Raw genomic sequence first — 23,630 nt, forward strand, 5'->3', positions numbered from 1 at the left:
GTGAGAAAGGGAGCATTTATCTTGTTCTAGCATAGTCTGGATAAATGAGGCAGTATTTACTGTAGCAAAGAGTGGAAATAGCAAAATGGAAAAAGTATGGATTGAAAGTATTACAAGATTAACTGCCATTCACAATAGAGGTGTTAAAGTCAATCGAAACTTCAAGCAGACAGCCAATGATATTCTGAAGTTAGTAATGACAATTGTACCTTAATAGTTCGGTAGGTTTCACATCCTTCTGTTAACTCGCCTGTCTCTGGCACCCCTATTGTGTACAGGGACGCTGTGTTTTCAGTACAGCTTTCTCAGAAAGTCTCACTACAGAGGATTCACTCATCCGGCTTGAGTACACAGTCACCCCAACCTACCTCGTCTGTAGTGGGCACAGGTATCCGCAGTGGTCTCACTTGACTACAACCTACCTCGTCTGCAGTGGGCACAGGTATCCGCAGTGGTCTCACTTGACTACAACCTACCTCGTCTGTAGTGGGCACAGGTATCCGCAGTGGTCTCACTTGACTACAACCTACCTCGTCTGTAGTGGGCACAGATATCCGCAGTGGTCTCACTTGACTACAACCTACCTCGTCTGTAGTGGGCACAGGTATCCGCAGTGGTCTCACTTGACTACAACCTACCTCGTCTGTAGTGGGCACAGGTATCCGCAGTGGTCTCACTTGACTACAACTGCATCAGGCCATCCTTGTGAACGTTGCCTTTAACCCTTGCCTTACTGCAACTTCCACAGTATCCTTGATGGCATGTTTTAAAACCTTTTGCATCTTTTTGGTTGGGTACAATTAAGATGCAATACTTTCCTAGTGTTGGGGAGGTGCTGACATATCTTCACTAGCTCCCCACCATCCACAATACTGAACTCTGACTGCCCAGATATAAAGAATTAGTAAAGTCCAAAGAATATACTGTATAAATCAGCCTCACAGTAATCCATTAACATCTTACATTAAATATCCAGGCCAAGCTTGAAACATCAAACAAATGGGCTCAAGATGATGGAAATGTGGCTCGAGGATACACCCCTGAAGCTGCTATCTAGTTAGATGGTTCTCTCCCTTTTCAGACCAACAGAAATCCTGTGACCTCTGGTAAGATCCGGGGAAGGTGTGTGTGCACTTACATTAGTGAGAACTGGTGTGTGAATGCTTCAATAGTGACGGCCCACTGTTCACCTCTAGTAGATTCTTATCGGTGAAGTGCAGGCCATTTTCCGAGGGAGTTCTCTGCCATAGTGATCATGGCTCTATATATTAACCACCTCCCCCCTGTGCTGTTGTATGAGGTCTATGGTGTCCATAGTAACCTTCAAGCCAAACAATGACAGTTATCGTTGCTGGCAACTTCAACCATGCTAACTTAAAAACAGTCCTGACTAAATTCTACCAGCATGTTGACTTTGCTACCAGAAAAGGGAACATATAAGACCTGGTTTATACCAACATCACTGCCGCATATCAACCAAGCTGCTCTTCACCGCATACTTACCTGCTATGCTAATTCCTGCATACAGATCACTGACTGAGTCAGATGTTCAGTTCTGACACCTCGATACTATAGAGAGAGTGCGGAGGAGATTTACAAGGATGTTGCCTGGATTGGGAGCATGCCTAATGAGAATAGGTCGAGTGATCTTGGCCTTTTCTCCTTGGAGCGACGGAGGATGAGAGGTGACCTGATAGAGGTGTATAAGATGATGAGAAACATTGATCGTGTGGATAGCCAGAGGCTTTTACCCGGGGCTGAAATGGCTAACACGAGGAGGCATGGTTTTAAGGTGCTTGGAAGTAGATACAAGAGGACTATCAGAGGGAAGTTTTTACACAGAGAGTGGTGGGTGTGTGGAATGCACTGCCAGCGAAGATGGTAAAGGTGGATACAATAGGGTCTTTTAAGCGACTCTTAAGATAGGTACATGGAGCTCAGAAAAATAGAGGGCTATGCGGTAGGGAAATTCTAGGCAGTTTCTATAGTAGGTTACACGGTCAGCACAACATTGTGGGCCGAAGGGCCTGTAAAGTGCTAAAGATGTCTATGTTTCTATGAGTCAAACCTGTTGAAAAAGAGATTACAACCTGGCCAGAAGCAGCTCAGCTCAGCATTGTGGATCTGTTTTGGAAACACAGGGAGATGGCTACCTACAACTATCACATTAACATCAATGCATCTGCGGGATCTGTGGCTGGCTTCATAGACAAGGCAGTTATTAAACACATCTCTGTGAGGGCAAACCAGAAGCCATGTTGACAGCACAGGTCCAAGCACTGCTGAGAGATCAGGATGTTATCTTCAAATAAGATGGGTCTCCTGCCAGCAAGAGCTGCACTCTCCTGTCTCATCAAGGTGGCAAAACAGGATTACTCGCAGAGAATATACAGCCGTTCCTGTGACACTGGAGACATATTCAGACCTTAGTGGATCATGGGTCCAACCTGCACATCAATGACAGCGACGCCTTACTTCCAGATAGGCTGAATGTCTTCTACGCATGTTTGATGCGCAAAACAATGCGCCATTGAGGAAGGACCACCCGAGGAACAGTGGGTGTGAGGAAGACCCTAGCCAGGGTCAAACCATGTCAAACTGCAGGGCTTGATAACACACTTGGTCAGGCCAATAAATATTTCAACGTTTCTCTGGAGGAGTGCACTTTCCCAAGCAGGATCCAAGGCAGCCAGCATCATCCCAGTGCCCAAGGTGGTGACAGTCACCTTCTGTCCAGTGGCACTGACCTCAACAATGAAGTGCTTTGAGCTCTGGTTATGGATCAAATTAAATCCCATCTTCCTGCTGCTTTGGACCCTTTCCAGTTTCTTCATCTTTCAAATCGCTCTGCTAATGATGGCAAAACCTCTGCACTCCTCTCTGTCCCATCCCACCTGGAAAATGGTGCCTCATAAGCAGGATGCTGTTTATTGACTTCAACTTCAGTGTTTTAACACAATCATCCCTCGGAAGCTGGAGGGTAAACTGTCCTCACTGTGTTTCAAATCCCCTCTCTGCAACTAGATGTTGGACTTCTTGACAGAAAGGCCAGTCAGTCTGCGTTGGCAGGAACATCTCTAGCTCCATCACACTGAGTACCGGTGACCCCTTCCCCCTCACCCCTGGACTGAGTTCTCAGCCCACAACAATGCTGCTCGACTGTACTGCTAGATCCAGTTCAAACCTAATCACCAGGTTCGCCGATGACACAACAGTGGCTGTCCTCCAACAATGACAATGAGACGCCATACAGAAAAGAGGTGGAGCAGTTGGTAGAATAGCACAACAACTTGAATCTCAATGTGGACATGACTAAAGAGATGATCGTGGATTTTAGGATGGTGCACTCCTCACTGCACACACACGGTTCCTCCACAGAGAGTTAGGAGCACCAGGTTTCGGGGAGTGCACTTAACAGAAGAACTCAACTCGTCCCTCAAAACCACCTGTTTAGTCACAAAAGCTCAGCAGAGTCTCCACTTGCTGAGGAAAGTGAGACTTCCCATTCTAACTGGGATCACCAGTGAGAGTGCCCTGACCAACTGGTAGGAGAACTGCAAGGTCCTACAAACAATTCTAAGGACTGCCAACAGGATCATCAGGGTCTCTCCTCCACCCATTGAAGAGATTTATCAGGAATACTGCATACACAAAGCCCTTGGCATTGCCAATGATTCCCCCCCCCCCCCCCCCAATTATTAGACAGGAGGTACTGTAGCATTATGACAGGACTGGTAGGAAGTGAAATAACTTTCTCCCTCCGGGACATGAGACTATGAGCTCCTTCCACCTGCCAGGTCTCATCATGTACTGCATTGTGCACCTTGGTCTGAACGTCACCCGTCTCGTCACCCGTCTTCACTACCCTGAAGAAGGCAATGGCAAACCACTTCTGTAGAAAAAATCTGCCAAGAACAATCATGCTTATGAGAGCATAATCGCCCACGTCATATGACTTGGCACGTAATGATGTCATACAACGCAGCAGATGATGATATCCACTTAATCTCATGTTCAGTTTGATTTGTGTACTTGATATGAGCAACTAATGCAAAACATCTTGCTCTGATCTGAAATACAAACTTGCTGAATCGGGATCTTATGTTTCCTTAAAATGTAGAAGTGTTGTTGATTCTCTGACAATGCTCAGTGGTTTCCATTCTCTCACCTGTTTCCCTCTAGTCTATTTTCTGTCAGAAATCAGAATTTCTTTTAAAATCACTGACCTGTGACGTGAAATTTTTTTGTTTTGTGGCAGCAATGTAGTGGAAAGGTATATTAAAAAAAGTCTATAAATTACAAAAGTAAGTAATACAAAGAAAAGGAGTAATGAGGTACTGACATGGGCTCCTGCACCATTCAGAAATCTGACGGCAGAGGAGAAGAGGCTGTTCCTAAAACATTGAGTGTGGCTCTTCAGGTGGTGAGGGTCCATAATAATGGATGCTGCCCTGTCGAGGGACTGCCTCGTGAGGATGGAGAGGGTTGTGGAACTGGCTGAGTCCTCAACCCTCCTGTGATCTTGTGCATTTGGGGGGGGGGGGGGGGGGTGGCGCTTACTAGGCTGTGATGCACCGTCAGAATGCACTCCACTGTACATTTATAGGAATTCGTAAGGGTCATAGGTGACAAACCAAATCTCCTATAACTCCTAATGAAGTAGAGCCGCTGGTGTGCTTTCATCACTATTACATCAGCCTGTTGAGCCCGGGATAGATCCTCTGAGATGTCCACACCCAGGGACTTGAAGCTGCTCACTCTTTCTACCACTGACCCCCAGCTACCCCTTTCTGAAGTCCTCATCAGTTCCTTGGTTTTGCTGCCATTGAGTGCGAGTTTGTTGTGACACCACTCCTCCAGCTGGTCTGTCTCACTCTTATACGCCCCATAACCATGATTGTTCTTGGCAAATATTTTCTGCAGAAGTGATTTGCCATTGCCTTCATCAGGCCAGTGTCTTTACAAGATGGGTGACCAAGCCATTATCAATAGACTTCAGTGATTTTCTGCCTGGTGTCTGAGGCACACAACAAGGACTTATGATATGAACCAGCTTCTCATACAACCATCCACCACCTGCTCCCACGGCTTCACATGACCCTGATCGGGGGGCTGAGCAGGTGCTACACCTTGCCGAAGGGCTACTTGCAGTCTAGCGGAGAGAAGGAGTGCCTTACACCTCCTTTGATAGGGACTTGCTCCCCCCCCACCCCCCTTAAGTGGATTTTAGTTACCTTACTAAAAGGTTTTATTTTTGTATGTGAGTACGATTCTGAAGCTGGTTTCATGCCCTATTTTTGGATGTAACTCCAATTCAAACTACACTAATTTTAAAACTTGCAACAAATTTGTTTCAACACCTGACCATGTACCAAACCACTCAGGCTACCCTGGTCAGTATGACAGAAGCTAATGTCTGAATGTACATGTCTATGATGAGACTTAACCTTTAAAACATGGAACAAACAATATTAGAGTTTACTCAATTCCATTACACATTCCAGTATATAGTACTTTACACTTCAATAATGTTTCACTCTCTGCCTGCACTTTCTGTAAAACCTCGTTTGGCACTGTTACTGTTTTCACAATGCACTGCTGTACAGAAATGATCTTTATGGATGGCATGCAAAACAAAAACTGAACATGTGATCATTTACTCATTAAGTTGAAACTGTTCCAAAACAACCAACTAATCATTAAAGTGTAACAAAATTCTTAATTCCAATCATTTCATTACCAAGCTTGAGTATTAATTTCTTACTTTAATTCTGCTCTCTCTTCTATCATCTATCACCTTCTAGTTACCCTCTTTCCCCTGCCCTGTCTTTTTATTCTGGTATCTTCCCCCTTCTTTTTCAGTCCCCCTCCTGTTAGATTGTTTGAGAAAACCCATTTCTTTTTAAAAATTTTTTTAACTTCTCTTCTAATATTTGTAATGCTACTGTGACACTATCTTCCTTTGGGATCAATAAAGTATCTATCTATCTGGATGTCATGCTGAATCTCCACACACTCCCAACGGAGTAAATGCGTTGCCGTCAACACACACAAAATGCTGGAGGAACTCAGCAGGCCTGGCAAGCGTCTGTGGAAAAAGAGTACTATCGAGGTTTCAGGGCGAAACCCCTCGGTGCGACTGGAGAAACAAACAGGTGAAGAATATATTTAAAAGGTGGGGGGAGGTGAGAGAGAAACACAAGGTAATAGATGAAACTGGGAAGAGGAGGGATGAAGTGAAGAGATTGGAAGTTGACAGGTGAAAGAGATACAGGGCAGGCGAAGGGAGAGTGATAGAAAAGTGCAGAAGGCCATGGACGAAAGAAAAAGGTGGGAGGAGCACTAGGAGGGTGAAAGGCAGGCAAAAAGATAATGGTGAGTGGGGGAAAAGTGGATTAGGGATGTTCTTACCCATAGGTGATGGACTGGTCAACAAAAACAAGTGCCTGACTTGAATAAATCATCTTTTTTTAAGAGCTTTATGATAATCAAAACTTAAGATTTCTATTATTTGTTAATTACAGTTCAAAATACTTTTGTTGTCATAAAGAATAATAAGATTATGAAAGTGTTATATAAAGGATATGAGTTTACTTTTCTTCAGACACCACCTTAAACTATTTTGGATGGCAGTGATCTATTGTGGTGGATTAAAATCAAGATGCCTAACATTCCAAGAATAACTAGCGGTGTGGATCATTTCAAATAACCAAAATAATGATTAAAAATTAGAAACACATTTAGAGACAACAGGATAACATATCCCCCGCATCTATGAATCACTGATTAAAAATACTTGAAGTATAAACTTGAGAATCAAATAAATTGGTTTAAAGGCAAAAAAAAAAATCAGGCTCCTGAACCAGAGTAACTTCATTCACCACCACTCTACAACTTACAAACTCACTTTAAAGGTTCTTTACAACTCATGCTCTCAGTATCATTTTATTTACACTGTTTTCCCATTTTGTTGTCAGTCTTTATGTACTGTACAGTTTTTCTGTAAAATTATATTGTATTTCTTACTTCTGTAAATGCTGCAAGATAGTGATTGCCAGGGTAGTGTACGGTTGTGTATACATACAATTGATAATAAATTTACAATGAACATTTAAATTTGGGAAGTTGTGGGGATGGGACAAGACAAAGTGCTACACACTAACACCAGATTTGGGCAAAGACTTGAAGAGTTTGTGTAACACTCACAGATACAGTGATCTACCCGAATTCTGTATAATTGCTGACATCGTTCTTTAACTTACTACTTCTTACATTGCTTGAAGGAAGACCAGAGTTGTTAAACAGCCGGAGCCCCTCATGCTTATCCTGGGTATCACCTTCATACCCTACATCTGGGCATGGTGTAACCTGTGGCACTCAACACTGAATTCAGAAACATCAAGCACCAATGCAGGAATTCCGCAGGCCAGGCAGCATCACCAGAAAAGAGTAAGTGGGAGTACAGTCCTGAGGAAAGGTCTCAGCCTGAAACGTCGACTGCTTATTGATTTCCATAGATGCTGCCTGGCCTGCTGAGTTCCTCCAGCAGTTTGTGTGCGTTGCATTATAATTCCAGCATCTACAGAATCTCGTGTTTGCATTACGCATGAATGCTGTTTACCCTCTCTATGAGGATGTAACTATACATTTGTTTCCATTTGCACATTTTCTTATTTGCCTCAATTATTTTTTTAAAGTAACTGTCACCTTGACAACATTGGTCTCCCCACCTATGGCAAAGGTTCCCTGTTTTCCCTACCTCTCCTGTCTGCATTGTAAAACTAATGTTTTTCTAACATTAGCCCAAGAAAATCTGCAGATACTGGAAATCTAAAGCAACACTCACACACAAAATGCTGGAGGGACTCCTCAGGAGTGACAGCATCCATATAAATGAGTCAATGTTTTCAGCTGAGACCCTTCATCAGGACTGAAATGTTCTCTAACACTTCCAGTTTACCAATGAAGTACTGAAGTATTATTTTAGATTATATGGAAGTACCCATCAGGGTTGTCTCCTCAGTCCTTTATTATTTAATTTGGCTTTAGAACCACTTGCTATTGCTCTTAGGGATTCTAATTCTGTGCAGGGTATTAGGAGTGGGGATAAGTTACAGAATTAGGTTTATTATCACCGGCATGTGATGTGAAATTTGTTAACTTAGCAGCAGCAGTTCAATGCAATACATAACCTAACAGAAAAAAAATAAACAAGTAAATCAATTACATATATTGAATAGATTAAAAACATGCAAAAACAGAAATACTGTAATTTAAAAAAAGTGAGGTAATGTTCAAAGATTCAATGTCCATTCAGGAATTGGATGGCAGAGGGGAAGAAGCTGTTCCTGAATCTGAGTGTGTGTTCCTTCAGTCTTCTGTACCTCCTACCTGATGGTAACAGTGAGAAATGGGCATGCCCTGGGTGCTGGAGGTTCGTAATAATGGACACTGCCTTTCTGAGACACCGCTCCCTGAAGATGTCCCGAGTACTTTGTAGGCTAGTACCCATGATGGAGCCAACTAAATTTACAACCTTCTGCAGCTTCTTTTGGTCCTGTGCAGTAGCCCCTCCATACCATACAGTGATGCAGCCTGTCAGAATGCTCTCCACGGTACATCTATAGAACTATAGTAATTGCAGATTTGCAAGATCTCGGACAGTGTGGAATAATTTGATTGCTTTGGTTTGTGCATACATTAGCACAATGGGGTTGTGTGTGAAACATCAATCTGGATGAAGAATGTAGGGTGTGCACCATTATAAACATCGATATAATCTGTGGCTACATGTTCAGATATGGCTCCACTGCAAAGTCAAGGCAGAATTTGCTGAGTCTGCTCTGAGTGTCACCGTAACAAGAGGTTTAGGTGAGGACGACAAGGACCCACGTGCTGGAGTATACAAGACTAGAATTGAGACACCATTTCGAGACTGAGGCAAGAACAGGGTTCTTAACTAGATGAGAACTTGATGAGATGAGAATCACAATGAGAGAGCAACCACATACTGAACCAAAGCTCAGCTGATAATTGAGCCCCCAACGCAAGCACTTTAAATATCCAAATCTGGGTGGCAAAACATGGCAACCAATTAGCAGAGCAGGCCAGAATCATTAGAGGGACAGTGCCAGCTATCCGTACTCTAGAGAATCGGAGCATCTAAACCCCGGAAGCTGGCACAGTCTCAACAATCACAAAGTTGTGTCATTTGGTTCCAACAAATTTGCATCCAAATACCACATCAGAGCCGAAAGCAGTTAAGGTCACCAGAATGCACTTTAATTACTTCCAAAGAAAAGCGTTAGTAGCAAACCTAGAAGCAAACCTATTTGTGCCTGTCCATTTTGTGCAAAGCATTTTGAGGATGCTTTGAAAGTGTCTGCACCCATTCCCTGTTGAAATTCTGCTCTTCAGGAAACTGGATTGGCTATATCCTCGTGTTATTTGTTTCAACACAGGCAGTCTTTCCCTGTGCAATTTCCCCACACATGGCAGTGACATCAAATTCTGGCCATTAATTAACCGAGGAATTTCTCCAGCCAGAGGATCTACGGAACCTGTTGCCACAGATGAGTGTGGAGGCCAAGCCACTGTGTTTATGTGCGTAATGATACAGTGTAGGCCCCTTGGCCCTTCAAGCCATGGTACCCCAAAATCCCCTGACAACCCTGATTAACTCTAATCTAATGAGGGGTCAATTTACAATAACCAATTAATCTACCCATTACGTTTTTGGACTGTGGGAGGAAACCAGAGCACCAGGGAAAACCTGCTCATTCCACTGGCGGGTTGCACAGAGGATCCTTACAAATGACACTGGAATTGAACTCTGAACTCCCATGCCCCTGGCTGCAACAGCATTGTGCTAACCGCTACACAAGCGGGGTGCCCGATGCAGCTGTCACCAGCTACACAATTAGTAAGGATGTCAAAGGTCATGCAGAGAAGACAGGACAACAGGGTTGAGAGGGAAAAATAAATCAGCCATGATTCCATGGCGGACTCCAGCCGGAGTTATCTCACAGTACGCTGGAGGAACTCGGTGGTACAGGCAGCGTCTGTTGGAGGGAAATGGATAGCAATCGCTTCAGATCGGGACCCTTCGTGCAGACTGAGAGATAGAGGGGAGATAGCCCATTTCAACAGCATAAAATGGTGGAGCACAGAGGTAGAGCAAGAACTCGGAAGCAATAAGCAGGCGCAGGTAAGATGGGGGGGTGGGGGTGGTGATAGGCAGATGACTGAGGGGAGAATGGGAATGGTATCAGAAGCTGGGCGATAAAAGTGACAGGGAATAACGGAATCTGATAGGAGAGGAAGGTGGAACATGAAGTAAGGGGGGAGACAGTGGTGGGGGCCAAACTGATCAAGATGAGAGTTTAAAGAGCAAAGGGTCAGGGCGGGGGTGGAGCAGTTAATGGGAGCTGGAAACTTCAATGTTCATTCTGCCAGATTGTGGGCTACCCCGGTGGAAGGTGAGGTGCTGCCCCTCCAGTTGGTGTTTAACCTCTACTTGGTAGTGGAGGCTGCCAAGTGCCAACAGCAAGGGGATGTGACTAGTCTGCCCCACGTGTCTCGGGTGGGATTAGTCTCCCACACTCCCCGTCCCGCCACCTTGATTTTAGAGCACAATGCTCTGTCATCTTCCACACTGCCAGCCTGCCAAACCCACCCTCTCCACTAGGCCCCATCTGTAACCGTCTGGCAGAGGAAGAAGAAGAAAAGGGAAAGAGTAGAAGGTCAAGGTCTAAAGTGTATGGCAATTAATGGGAATAAATTTAAACTCATGTTCGGACTCCATAATGATCAGTATGCGACAAAGAAAAGAAAATGCACGAGCAGTCCAGGTTCATGCCCATCAAAAGGACTTTCATTCCATCAGCATGGATTTGTTGGAAACTAATGTGTAAATATTCTGCCACCTTGTGTTTTCTAGGAATTGCCATCCACACTTTGGCCACCTCAAATTTCGTCTATTCCACTCAGTTCCACATTCTCCTACCTCCATGAACAAAGTTCCAAGGGCATTTATTATCAAAGTATGCACATGTTATACAACCTTGAGATTTGTCTCCTTACAAGCAGCCACAAATCAAAGAAACCAAAAAAAAACACCCACTTAAAAACTGTCAAATTCCCAATGTAAAATTGTGCAAGCAATGAAAGTAAGCAAATAGCATTCAGAACAATAGTGAGTCCATAGACACAAAGCCCAGAGCAGCCGGAGCAGGCCACGCCCTCAGCCTCAACTCAGTGCAGAGCAGAGCGGCAAGCAGAACTGCCCGACAGTATTCTAACACATTGTGTATGCCCTTTTATCCGACATCTCACTCTGCTGTCCTGCAAATGCTCTTTCAATCCAACATCAGGTCAATTTTAAATGTTGCTGCATTTACACATCCTTTAGGTTTACAACTTAACCCTCGACAGATTTAGGTTCACCTTCCTAATGTCTCAGTTCTTGGATTGGTGCCAGTTTTTGGCTGGTTATTTGCCTGTGAGCCTCGAGGTCTTCAATTTAATTTTAAATCCACTCCTGGGAAGTGTCACAATGCTTCCACAGTCCAGTTCTACTGTCATTTAAGGACAAATCACCTTCTTTTCATCATAAGCAATAATAGTCAGTACAGGACTAGCTAGTCATGGTTACGCATGCCTGAACTAATCTGTTGCTCAGAGCATTCCCATGAGTTTAGACTGGACTGTATATCTTGGCAAACTTGTTCTGGTGTTTTGTATGAAAAGTAAACTACCTGGCTGACTGCCACATTTCAATGCAAATTGCTTGAAACTGGGGTAAAAGTGAACTAGTTTCCCAGATGGCCCGGCAATAAATTCTACACAATCCTTTGCTAAAGGGCCAGGCTTAATACTTGGGGCGTACTCGGCCCACTCAATACCTGGCGCATTTGCTGTAAGAGTGCACATGTTGAATATCTTGTTGGGCAGCTGTCTTTTCTCAACGCCTGCTCTACCCAAGACACCAGTAACTCAGTTTGCACACCAATCCACTTCACAAACATTTACAATAAAGATGGCATAGAGCAGAGCCCTTGACTATTGATCAAGTCAGTAACCCCAGAATTTGGTGCTAGGGAGACCAACGTACCTCTGGAAAATCCTCTTCAAACTGCCCCACAGTCCATTAACCCATTTTTCTGCTACAACACACCTGTCTTGTGTTACGTACTCGTGACACATGACAGTGGTACCCTTGTCACATGACTGGGGTTGAAGCTATACTGGACTTGAGGTAATGGTCTTGTGATGGTGGAGTGACGTCATTTTCCCGCCAGTAGAGATCATGTGACAGTTTTTTTTTAAACAGGTTATAAAAGGAAGGGGCAGTTCGTGGCTGGATTTGCCAAGTTGACTTCATGCCACTGTGTGATTTAATGTGATGACGCAGTTTAGTTGAAAGATGAAGTTTTATCTAATGCCTAAAGTTTAAAAGGTCATTGCCAGCAGGTTCTTTACAATACTGCTAGTTTGAGAATCAGTGGAGAGTGAAGATCGGAGTTCGGGAGCTAAAGATCGAGGAGGATCGATTTACGACGGTGAAACAGGTTCGACCTTATTTAATCCTTATTTGGAAAGGAATTCGTGGACTGTTCTCGTGTTAATCTCTGCGGGATAGCAGAATATTGAGGACAGTGTGATAAAGGAAAGGTCAGTGCCTTTAAGCCGTTTCATTACGTTTCGTAAATTCTTCGTGGGAAGTTCAACGCCAGGGATCGAAGCAAAACGAAGTGAAAGAGAATTTAAATCGTCTTATAAAGTCTTTCCTTTTAAATGGACCGTGAGCATTTCTGAACTTTTGGCAATACTACTTTACAGAACTGTTTTTGCAACATCGCTTTAAGAACTGTTTAAGCTGCCGCACAGCAGCTGGTTTCCGGTTTACGTTAGTGTCTGTACTTTTGGGGGGTTTGTTTTCAGTGTTTAATAAAAGTGTTATTTGTTATATGAACCCTTGCCTAACTCATATATTCATTGTTGCCTGAATACGTAACACTTAGCACAGCTTCACACCCATTCAACAACTACTTTAATAAGCATGTTCTCAGGTGGGCAAGATACCTAAATTTTGCTCCTAGGAAAAGGCATGTTGCCACTGTGGTTAAAAACTTCCTCCCACCGATAAGCAACTACCATTATTTCCAGAATTATACAATTATGCTCACAATTCCTCAAGTTCCCTAACCAACTCTTGCAGAGCCCTAAATTGTTTGCCTTGATCTTTCAGGTCTTCTTTGGCATTTTGCTTTGGTTGGGCAAAGTTCTTTAAGTCTACTCTTTTCCCAAGGGCAATTTCCTTCCAGCTGATCAGTGAGGTCTTGTGTAGTGCAAGGACTTTCAATCACATCTGAATTGCTTTTGAACCTGGTCAACCACAGCCCATGCTAACCAACTGTCAAAACTGCATTAGACTGTCAAAGTCACGCCAAAAAATTAAAAATACAATTAAAATTTCAAAGTTTCTTTAGAAGTATTTAAAAGCAGATTTAAATAACTTTAATAACTAATATACCTGATTAACATAAAAAGTTTCTCTCTCCAGCTGATTTTCGCCATTAAAATGATTGAACTGACTGGACTTGGTATTGATTAAGCTCAGTTAGAATCTTCCTCGCCTATATGCTAGAGAACTGTACAGGTTTGCATCACCCTGTTAGACTCCTACTAAGAGTTTAAGAGGGTACTGCAGTTTTTCTATCAGCACTAACTGGCTGGGTAGGTTTCAAGATCTATTCAACCTTTCCCTGTAACTCAAGTCCTTAAGTTCCAGCAACATCATCATAAATATTCTCCATACTCTTTCAATCTTATTGATATTTCACATTGGTAGGTGACCTCAGAACTGCATACAATACTCCAAATTAGGCCTCAGCAACATCTTGTACAACTTCAACATAACATCTCATCTCCTGTACTCAGTATTCTGTTTAACGAAGGCTAACGTGCTAAAGGACATCTACATGTGATGCCATTTCAAGGTATTCCTAACATCCTTTGTTTTGCTGCACATCTCAGAACACAGCCATTCACTGTGTCTTACCCGAGTTTACCCCCTCACAATGCAACACCTCTCACCTGTCTGCTTTAAACTCCATCTGCCATTGTCCAGCTCATCTCCCCGGCTGGTACAGAGCATGCTGCGAGCTTTGATGGTCTCCTCAACGCACATTACGCCCCCAAACAAATTTCAAAATGCATTATCGAAGTATGCATACCAAATGCAATTGTGAGATTCTTTCCCCCTGCAGGTAGTCAAAGAAATACCAAGGAACGCACTCAAAGAAAACATCAAACTCCCAAAGTGCAAGAAAAAGAACAAATTGCAAACACCGACCGAACAACACGCAGAATATCAAACATCAAGAGTCCAGGGGTATTCAGTTTGGTTCCATTCAACGACATGCTGCTGGCTGACTGTAGGCCTCAGTGCCTGTCTTTGCCAAAGCACCTCAGTCTGCATTGGTCAAACCGCTCAAAAGAATAGCAAAAAAGAGACGAAGGGTCTTGGACCAAAACGTCAACCGTTTACTCTTTTCCATAGATGCCGAGTTCTTCCAGAGTTTTGAGGGTGTTACTTGGATTTCCAGCATCTCTGGTTTGGGAAAAATAATGTAACCAGAATCCAGAAACACCTGCAACATGAACCTCAAAGGCCCCCTGAAATGGGTCTACAGCCATGAGCCTCACTAGACAGTCCTTGCAACATGGATTCCAAGAGTCCTGCACTTTCCTCCAACAGGGGCTAACAAGAGGGAGGAAGTATGGTCAAACACAGGCAGACAGCGTCAAACACCCTCCCCCATCCTCCACTCACATCTTCGTTGACTTCAACCTTGCTAGATGCCTCAATCGGATGGAAGCAATGGAGTCGATCACGGGCACATGCCCCATGTCCAGCCCTCTAGCCCTCCAGGCTGCACACTACATTCCCAACCTCTTCTGCCTCGGAAGCAGTGAAGCCCAAATATCGCTCAATTGGCCTAAAACCATCGAGATGTAAATCACAGATTCCAATCGTGCACAGCATCGTAGTAGAAGTGTACCTGAAAGAAGAAGTAGGAGTAAACGTAGCTCCGTGAACTGTCGGCAGGGCGTTGCCGTTGGCCACCTTGTTTGCTGGTGCCGTCTTGAACTTCGATCGTACCTTGGCGTCACCTGCACCTATATATTGCAGATAATACAAATGCACAGGCAAGGTGCTGTGATCCAAGTACAGCTTCTATTCTGTTGGTCTGTTCCATCTCTTCACCAGGGACAGAGTTCTATGTGTACATTTCTTTGATTGTACAATGAAAATTTAAGTTTTAAATGGCAGTCTTTCCAGCAACAGAACTCAAAACCCTCATTCCCACTGCGCAAGTTTTCAGCCTGATCAATTGTACCAGATAATGGACACCACATTCAGACCAGGTTTCCCCACCCCCCACGAAGAGAGTGAAGCACTTGATTCTTATTATAGGAAGACAAAACAGTGTAGGTGTAGGCAGGAATGCAAGCAGACATAAAATGCCTTCTTTTTACAAGTCGATCACAATAGGGTAACTGAAAATAAAGAAACTTAATGCAAAGCACATCCTCACAAGTAAACACAAAGTTAGCCAGAGGCCAAAGAGGCCAATTTATCACCAGATTATATCACCTGCCCAAAAATTAAACATTCAACTCAAATGAGCTAGCAAATTGCCTCAAAGTAAATACAGGAGCAGCCTGTTTGTCGGGTGTAATTTCTATTTAACAATGCAAAATTAAATTCAATTAAATCCTGGGTGCATCTCAACTACTTTCTTCCCATGCTTTCTACAAGACATTGGACATGCACCAGCTTCACAGGTGAGCGATGGCTTGCATTAATCTTTGGGTTGGACATCTGCCTAACCTAGGGGTGGGCAAACTTTTTGACTTGTGGGCCACAAAGGGTTCTAAAATTTGACAGGGGGGCCGGACCAGGAGCAGATGGACAGAGTGTTTAGGTAATATACCTCATAAGAGAAAATAAAATATCATGGGATATGCAGAAAACATGTGCTTTAATTTCAATTGAAAATGAACACATGCATTACAACAAAATATCTGTCTTTGAAGTCCCATGGTATTTAGCTATTTATTGAAATGACTTTTAAAACACTGAAAATTAAATGAATAAAATACAGCTTTTTTTAATAGTAACAGTTATTATTTTAAAGCACTGAAAATTCTGTTATCCTTCAAGATATTATCATCATCACTCTCCTCCTGACTGTCTTTATTTCAAAAACGGTAGGAGATGCAGGTCTACTTGTCCTGCTCCTTCTTGTTCAATTGTCCCCTGTGCCAAAACTCAATAACGACCAGCACAAAGACAGAACAGTGACAGCGCGCCAGTATGCAGAGTGCGTTATTTGATCTGGAGCGCATTTTTTATTTTGAGAACGTATGTGCACCTGCGCACTACTCATGTCCATCACTTAACAGAAATGACATGTAACATGTAAGGCTTATTGAAAAAAATATTTTCAAATGCATTTTTTACATAACACAACGAAGAAACTTATTTTTAATTTCAGTGGGAACAGTGTTGTTGGTCTCCCTTTTTAGCCAGCGCATCAAAGTCTGGATTTAGTTTTGTTGTGGTGATTCTCAGGACGGATCTGAGGTGTTGGTCAGTTAACTTGGATCTGTGGCTGGCTTTGTTGATGTTCATGACGCTGAACGCCTGTTCACACAAATAGGTCGAGCTGAACAAAGAGTAAAGTGCAACTGTGGAGTAATACGCTGCACCTCAACAAAGGTCAATGTATATAGAGTGCGTCATCTATTGGGAAAATGCCAGAATTGCGGGGAAAAAATGTTAACAAGGTTTATCAATATAATTTCATCAAGTTCTGCGGGCCGGATTAAAAAGCTTAACGGGCCGCATATGGGCCGTAGTTTGCCCATGCCTGGCCTAACCCCATGCTCTAACATAAAGAACATTCTTAAGGGCAAGACCATGTATTCCACACAGGGACAAGGGCTGGCCCTTTGCAGGGCTCCCTCAAAGTTTCAGAAGCATTACATGGAAGCAAAACCACTGACAGAAGGGTAGCCTGAAACGTCAACAGTGCTTCTCCTTATAGATGCTGCCTGGCCTGCTGTGTTCCACCAGCATTTTGTGTGTGTTGACAGAAGCAGTACCTCAGTTTCCAGCTGAGCTGATGAACAGACCAAAGCATCAAAAGGTAAACATCAGAGTAACGTCAAAATGATGCAAGAACCCCAGTCACTAGCCATTCTCAATTAAAGAGCTTGACTGGTAGGAAGGAACTTGTAAAACAAAATCATGGCAGGCAAGGACAGAATCCCGACATCAATTTACAAGCAGAACAGAGGAAATGTTTTAATCTCCCAATTTGAAACTTCCAATCTCAGAATCAAGTTTAATATCACCAACGTATGTTGTGAAACTTGTTGACTTTGCGGCCACAGTACAATACACAACAAATAAAGAAAACTGTCTGTGCCACCGAGGCTCCATGAAACGCCCGAGTTGTCTCAAGGATGCTTCACCATCTTGCTGGTCACGTTGCAGCCTTCAGGAATTGATTCAATAATCTAACATGTTAGTAACATGTTTTCTTTCTATCCATAACCATTTCTGCCTTTCATCAATTTTAGCTTTTTTAAAAAAAAATCAGCATTGTTTGATATTCTAGGCTTGCCCCACAGCCTCATAATTAACAAAGGGATACTGCAACTACCCCCCCCCCCCCCCCACCGTCTCGGATATTCTTTATTCTAATCAACTTCCTTCTCCTTCATCTCTCCTGCACACTAACTTGCTATCCTCTTTCCGAGATCACATGAAGGGTGTCGGGTCTGAAACAACTCTTTCCGCAGATGCTGCCCAGCCTGCTGAGTACTTTCATTTCAGATTTCCAGCTTCCACATTTCACTTATTTATTCAACTTCCATTTGCTTCATTGCCCACCATGTGCAATACAATGATGTTCTTTCCAAATGATGACTAAGTGATCTTAAATACAGCAGGCATCGTCGATATTTAAAACTAAATGTAAATTGCGCATTTTATTAAAAAAGTATTCACTCCCATTGCAAATCTTCTAATCAATAATGTTGCATAATATTTTGAGTCATTTTTTGACTGTATCGACCACAAAGGCACACCCCATCATCAACACTGAACTGAAGAAATGACAAAGCACATTTTACATTACAAAAGTACTAAGGTAAAGGATAAAATTCAATGGAAATTCCTGAGTAACTTTTCACAACATCAGGCTGATTTTACCTTTCAAATACACTCTCCATTTGTGGAAAAAAAAAGTAAAACACAAATTAGGGTAAAAACAGATGAAACTACCAGAGAAAAGCTTTTAAGAATAGTGTAAATAAAAGCATAAAATACTTTAAGAATCGCTCAGCAGATCATGCATCAACAGTGGAATGGGAAACTAAGCTCACCTTTCAGGCCAAGCTTCACTACCATCGGGAAGAAGGTACAGAAGCCTGAAGGCACACACTCAACGAATCAGGAAAATCTTCATCCCCTCTGCCATGAGATTTCTAAATGGACATTGACACTACAGCACTACTTTTGTATTTCAGTTTTTTGCACCGATTTAACTATTTAATATATATGCGTATCTCTCTCTCTCTACAGGCAGTCCCCGGGTTATGCACGAGTTACACTCCTGAGTTCATTTTTAAGTCAGATTTGTACGCAAATCGGAACAAGTACATCTGGTATTATTTAGCGTCAGTTAGTCAAACGTTTGTCTTAGTATGTAGTATATATTTTACCTTTCTATACATATAAAACAATTAAGAAATGTATGTATTCCAATAATTAAACAATTGCCTTGCTTAGTAATAATTGTAGCTTTCATCGGGGCAGGGCCTTTCATGTGCTCCATTATTCTCACTTTACCCTTTAAAATTGTTCCGATCTTTGACCAACTGTAGCCTAATGCTTTTCCAATGACTGAAGGCATTTCACATCGTTCCAAGCGCTTTATTATTTCCACTTTATTTTCAACCGTGATCACTTCCCGTCAATGGAACCAAAACACTGCAGGCGGTGGGTCCCGAGCTCTGCCGGCTCCCGAGGTCCGCTGGGTCCTAAGGACCACCGCACTGAGAAAGGCTACATGGGACAAGTGGGGGCTGTGCTGGGTTTGGGTATTTGATCATCCATAATATTCTGAGTGGGAATTTAAACTGTGTTGGCAGTGTTTTTTTTTTACAATGTCAAGTTGCAAACTCCACATCAACCCGGCATGGGAGTGATCTGACACTGGATCGAACTCGGAAACCTCCATTCTCAAACCCGACACTGACCTCACTGCGCCACCAGCCGACCGGAACTGGTGGGGGCGGGATCAGGGTGAATCTTACAAAGAAAAATTTAAGTCAAATATAAAGTTAAACACTCAACACTGTGTCAATGGCAACGACTTAAAATGGCAGACGGCACTCTCCTTCCTCAGTTTGTAAGTACGAGTTGTCTGTAAGTCGGATGTTCGTAACTTGGAGACTACCTGTACTGTAATTCTCTGTATTGCACTCTACTGTTTATACAGTTATTCAGCGTGTCTCCTAGTGGTTGCACTTTTATCATTCTGGAAAGCCTGGAACAGAATGTTTCTTATCTATAAACCGAGCTCACCACAAAGCAGCAACACCTTTCTTTCTGTTTCTCTCACCCCTCACTGTACCATTGTCCATTTGTCTATTCCCTTTCTTCCACTAGCACATAATAAAATGATCATGACACAAGAAATTTTGTGCCTCTTGCCTGACTGCTCAAGGAATCTTGGGAATTATTAAGGACCATTATTAAGCGTCCATTATTGAGGACCTCCAGCACCCTGGGCATGCCCTTTTCTCACTGTTACCTCAGGTAGGAGGTACAGAAGCCTGAAGGCACACACTCAGTGATTCAGGAACAGCTTCTTCCCCTCTGCCATCCGATTCCTGAATGGACATTGAACCCTTGGACCCTCACTTATTTTTTTTTAAATATAAAGTATTTGTTTTCTTTGCACATTTTTTAGTACTCAGATTACTTGTTTATTATTTTTAAAAATTTTATTTTTTTCACTATGCATTGCATTGAACTGCTGCTGCTGCCAAGTTAAATTTCACATCACATGCCGGTGATAATAAACCTGATTCTGATTAAAGGCATCAGAAACCAACAACCCCAATCCAGCTCAGATGGCTAGCCACATCCCTACTGGTTACTGCTGACAGGGTCATCCCTGGGAGACCCAAGGAATGGATAACATTGGGAAAAAAATAAGCACATTGTGGACTTTGGAAGGTAGCCAAACACCTCCGAGTCAGTTCCAGACAGATTTCCTTGCACGAGCATTACATCCCAGAGTGAGTCAAGACGCAAACCAGCACAACGTGCTCCTTGCTCTTTTGTCTGTTAAGATGGGGAGCTTTCAGCTCTAACTTTCAAGTTCTGTGGTTGGAAATGGACTTTATGCAAATATTGACATCAGGTACATGCCTAATGCCAGAACAAAAGTCAAGAATACCAACAAAGATCATAGATGGAAAAACCTAGTCTTTGCGGCACCAGAAAAGCTCACGGGTGCCATCTACTCCGTGCAAAATCAAATGCTGCACTTTCAGTGACTAATTAATATCCATTATGCAATTGCGCTTCAAGGCTTTGTCCCTTTCGTTGGTGTGTAAGAGGACAGCCAGTGGTTGATAATGCTGATTTATTCTACTAAAGGGCCCTTTCGATGCTCTGCATTACCAGGACCAGATCGGATGAACGGAGTGTTTCCCAGTATACCGGAGAGGAAGGTTAATTATACAGTTATTATGATGGGAAATTCAATACAAGAGTAGTGATGTCATGTTGCAGGGAAATTCAATAATTTTGATACAGAGTACTTGCTTAGTGTCAGTTCACATTAATAACCATTGTATACCATTGATCAGTTGCTGGTGTACTACATAGTCTGGGGCTTATGATGCTGTAGCAGTTGTGATGTCAACATGTGTTTAACCTGAAGCTTTTCACTTCTTAGCAACACTTTGTACTGCAGTGGAGCTCCCCCCAAGTGTCATACAGCACAAAAACAGGCCGTGACACAAATAGTCCAGGCCATCCATCGTGCCGTCCTCAGCTGGTCCTATGTGCCTGCAATTGGCCCACATCCCACCCTTCCTGTCCAGGAGCCTATCTAAACTGTACATAATATTCCTGATGCAGTCTTACCAATATCCGACAGTTGTATCATGACGTCATCGCTCTTGTATTCAGAGCCCTTTACAATGAGGCAACACCAGGGAACTAGATACTTGTACCCTGGGGTTTCTCTATTCTACAACAATCCACGATGCCCTCTCAATTACTGCGCAAATCCCATCCTGGCTTAGCGTTCCAAAATGGATCAACAGGAGGGAGATGTTGACCAGAAAAATCAGTGAACAGGAATAGAGGAAGCTATTTTGCGAAACTGTCCTTGCAGACCCTCTCCGCACCCCCACCCCCCATTTTGTGAACTGTTTGATGAACTGATTCTTGCTCTGGCATAACAATCAGAGAAATTGAATGTGGACACAAGGAGGGTCAGCTAATGACCTGCTAAACCTGAGACCATTCTCAGCCAAGTATCTACTAATTATGTAAAGCGGCATGATCTCAGGAGAAGCAATCTGTGATTTCATTAAGACTCAGTGTCTGGGTCTCCTGGTTTGAACCAGTCAGTTGAAAAGAACAAAGGCACAAGGGCAGAGACCAGGGTTGTAGCCTTGGTCCAGAGCCAGTAAGGTGACCTCGAACCAACAGGATAGAAATGCATCATTTGAACTGATGAGAATTAGGTGCTATGAATTCAAAGTAGGGTCAACTCTCCAGAGACCAACCATTACAGGTGTGGAGGAGCCCACGGACACATGGAGATCAGAGCAGAACAACGAGCACCTCTTCTCTTCATTGACCATTCGTGGAAGATCAGGGAATCCCAGTGGGCGTGCACAGACAGTTAGTTTGCAAACCCACGAACTTTTCTGTAGAAACATTAAAGGTTACTTGTTGGTAAATACAGAGTCTCTCTCATCATTATTATTAAGGGGTAATAAGGGGTAAATTTTGACTCCAACCTGCTGTTGCCTTAGAAAATATTCTTCACTATCCACCACACCAATAATTTTGGTGCCATCTTCAAATTACAACCATACAACCTTCACTCACAGCCAAAATAGATAAAATACATGTCAATTCCAGATCTAATGCTCTTCAGCAATGATCACAACACACTTTGGTTTCACACCGATAATTATTTTTCTGAAGTAAATGTCCTAACCTCAGGTTCCCTATTCCAAAAATTTCCAAAGGGAAACCAGTGAGTTTCTAGTACCAGGATTGTGCTGTCAGAAAATTGCAGTGTGTTAATAAATGAGTTTGGATTGGTGTAGGAGACCAACAAACATCTGGGCAATATTTTTGAACCAGCAATCATTAATCTAATTGTTGCAAGCACTGCTATATTCCATCATTTAATTGCTTAGATGGATTCTAAAAGACCTCCAACAGTAGAATTAGGCACTCGATTAGAAGATTTAAATAGGTTCATCTGGGATACAAATGAATTCCGACTGTCACATCTTCAGCTGGAAGTGCCGAGTTCATGATTCATCTCCTCTGAGGTCCCTGGTATCACAGCAGCCAGTCTTAAGTCAATTCATTTACTCTGCGCGACTCTGAAGCAACAGTCAGAGGCACTTCCTGGAGCAAACATCATGGGATCAAACACCACCCCAATTGTGAAGATGGCTGGCATGTCAAAGCTTGCTCTGACTTTAGACAACCTGTTCCAGTCTAATCGCTGTGCTGGGATAAGACACAGGATTACTGAAGGCTTATGATACAAATACCGTGACCCTGTCTATTCTTTCATCATGAGTTGTAGTATGTAGTCAAGAGTCCTATGAGCTCAACAACTTACTCATCAGTGCTCAGTCGAGTCTGTGCCCTAATCACTTGCTTGAGGACCTCATTACAGACTTGATCTAGACATAGGTAACAGAACAAATTTGGTGAAGGAAGAATTAGCATCATTGACATCAAGGGTAATGAGCCTGGTAATAAATTCCCTAGTAACATCAAAACCAATCGATACAAAGGGAAAGCTCTCTACAAAGCAAAATGATTATGATTTATCAGAATCATAACCACTGATGTTAGGTGGGACTATAACCAGAGGTCATGGATTAAGGGTAAAAGGCGAAAAATTTAAGGGGAACATGAGGGGAAACATCTTCGCTCAGAGGGCCGCTAGAGTGTGGAATAAGCTGTCAGCGCAAGCAAGGCATGCAAGCTCGATTTCAACACTGAAGAGAAGTTTGGATAGGTACATGGATAGTGAGGCTATGGAGGACTTATGGTCCTGGTGCAGGTCCATAGGTGGGCAGTTTAAATGGGTAGCATGGATTAGATGAGCTGAAGGACCTGTTTCTGTGCTGTACTTCTCTATGACTATGAAGTCAACCATTTTAATCTCAGGATACTAATGCACATATTCTTCAAAGTAGTAAGCTACTCTCCAACTGAAGGACAGAAATGGGAATGTTTACTGACAAATGTGGGTAGTCCAGTAGAGATG

General features: G+C 42.9%; 1 protein-coding gene across 3 annotated transcripts in view; it reads right to left on the reverse strand.

Annotated features, from left to right (window-relative positions):
• The window catches only part of elovl6 (ELOVL fatty acid elongase 6), a 93,590-nt gene that overhangs the window by 37,802 nt on the left and 32,158 nt on the right, over nt 1–23,630 (reverse strand). The window contains exon 1 of one of the 3 annotated variants that reach the window (XM_059964898.1): nt 15,066–15,397. The exons of the other annotated variants lie outside the window; for them this stretch is intronic. The gene's annotated coding sequence lies outside the window, so the exon portion shown is untranslated. Of the gene's footprint in view, nt 1–15,065; nt 15,398–23,630 lie in introns of those variants that run through there. 3 annotated transcript variants of the gene reach the window in all.

Source organism: Hypanus sabinus, chromosome 3 (genome assembly GCF_030144855.1).
Source record: "Hypanus sabinus isolate sHypSab1 chromosome 3, sHypSab1.hap1, whole genome shotgun sequence".
In the NCBI taxonomy this organism is placed as follows: domain Eukaryota; kingdom Metazoa; phylum Chordata; class Chondrichthyes; order Myliobatiformes; family Dasyatidae; genus Hypanus; species Hypanus sabinus.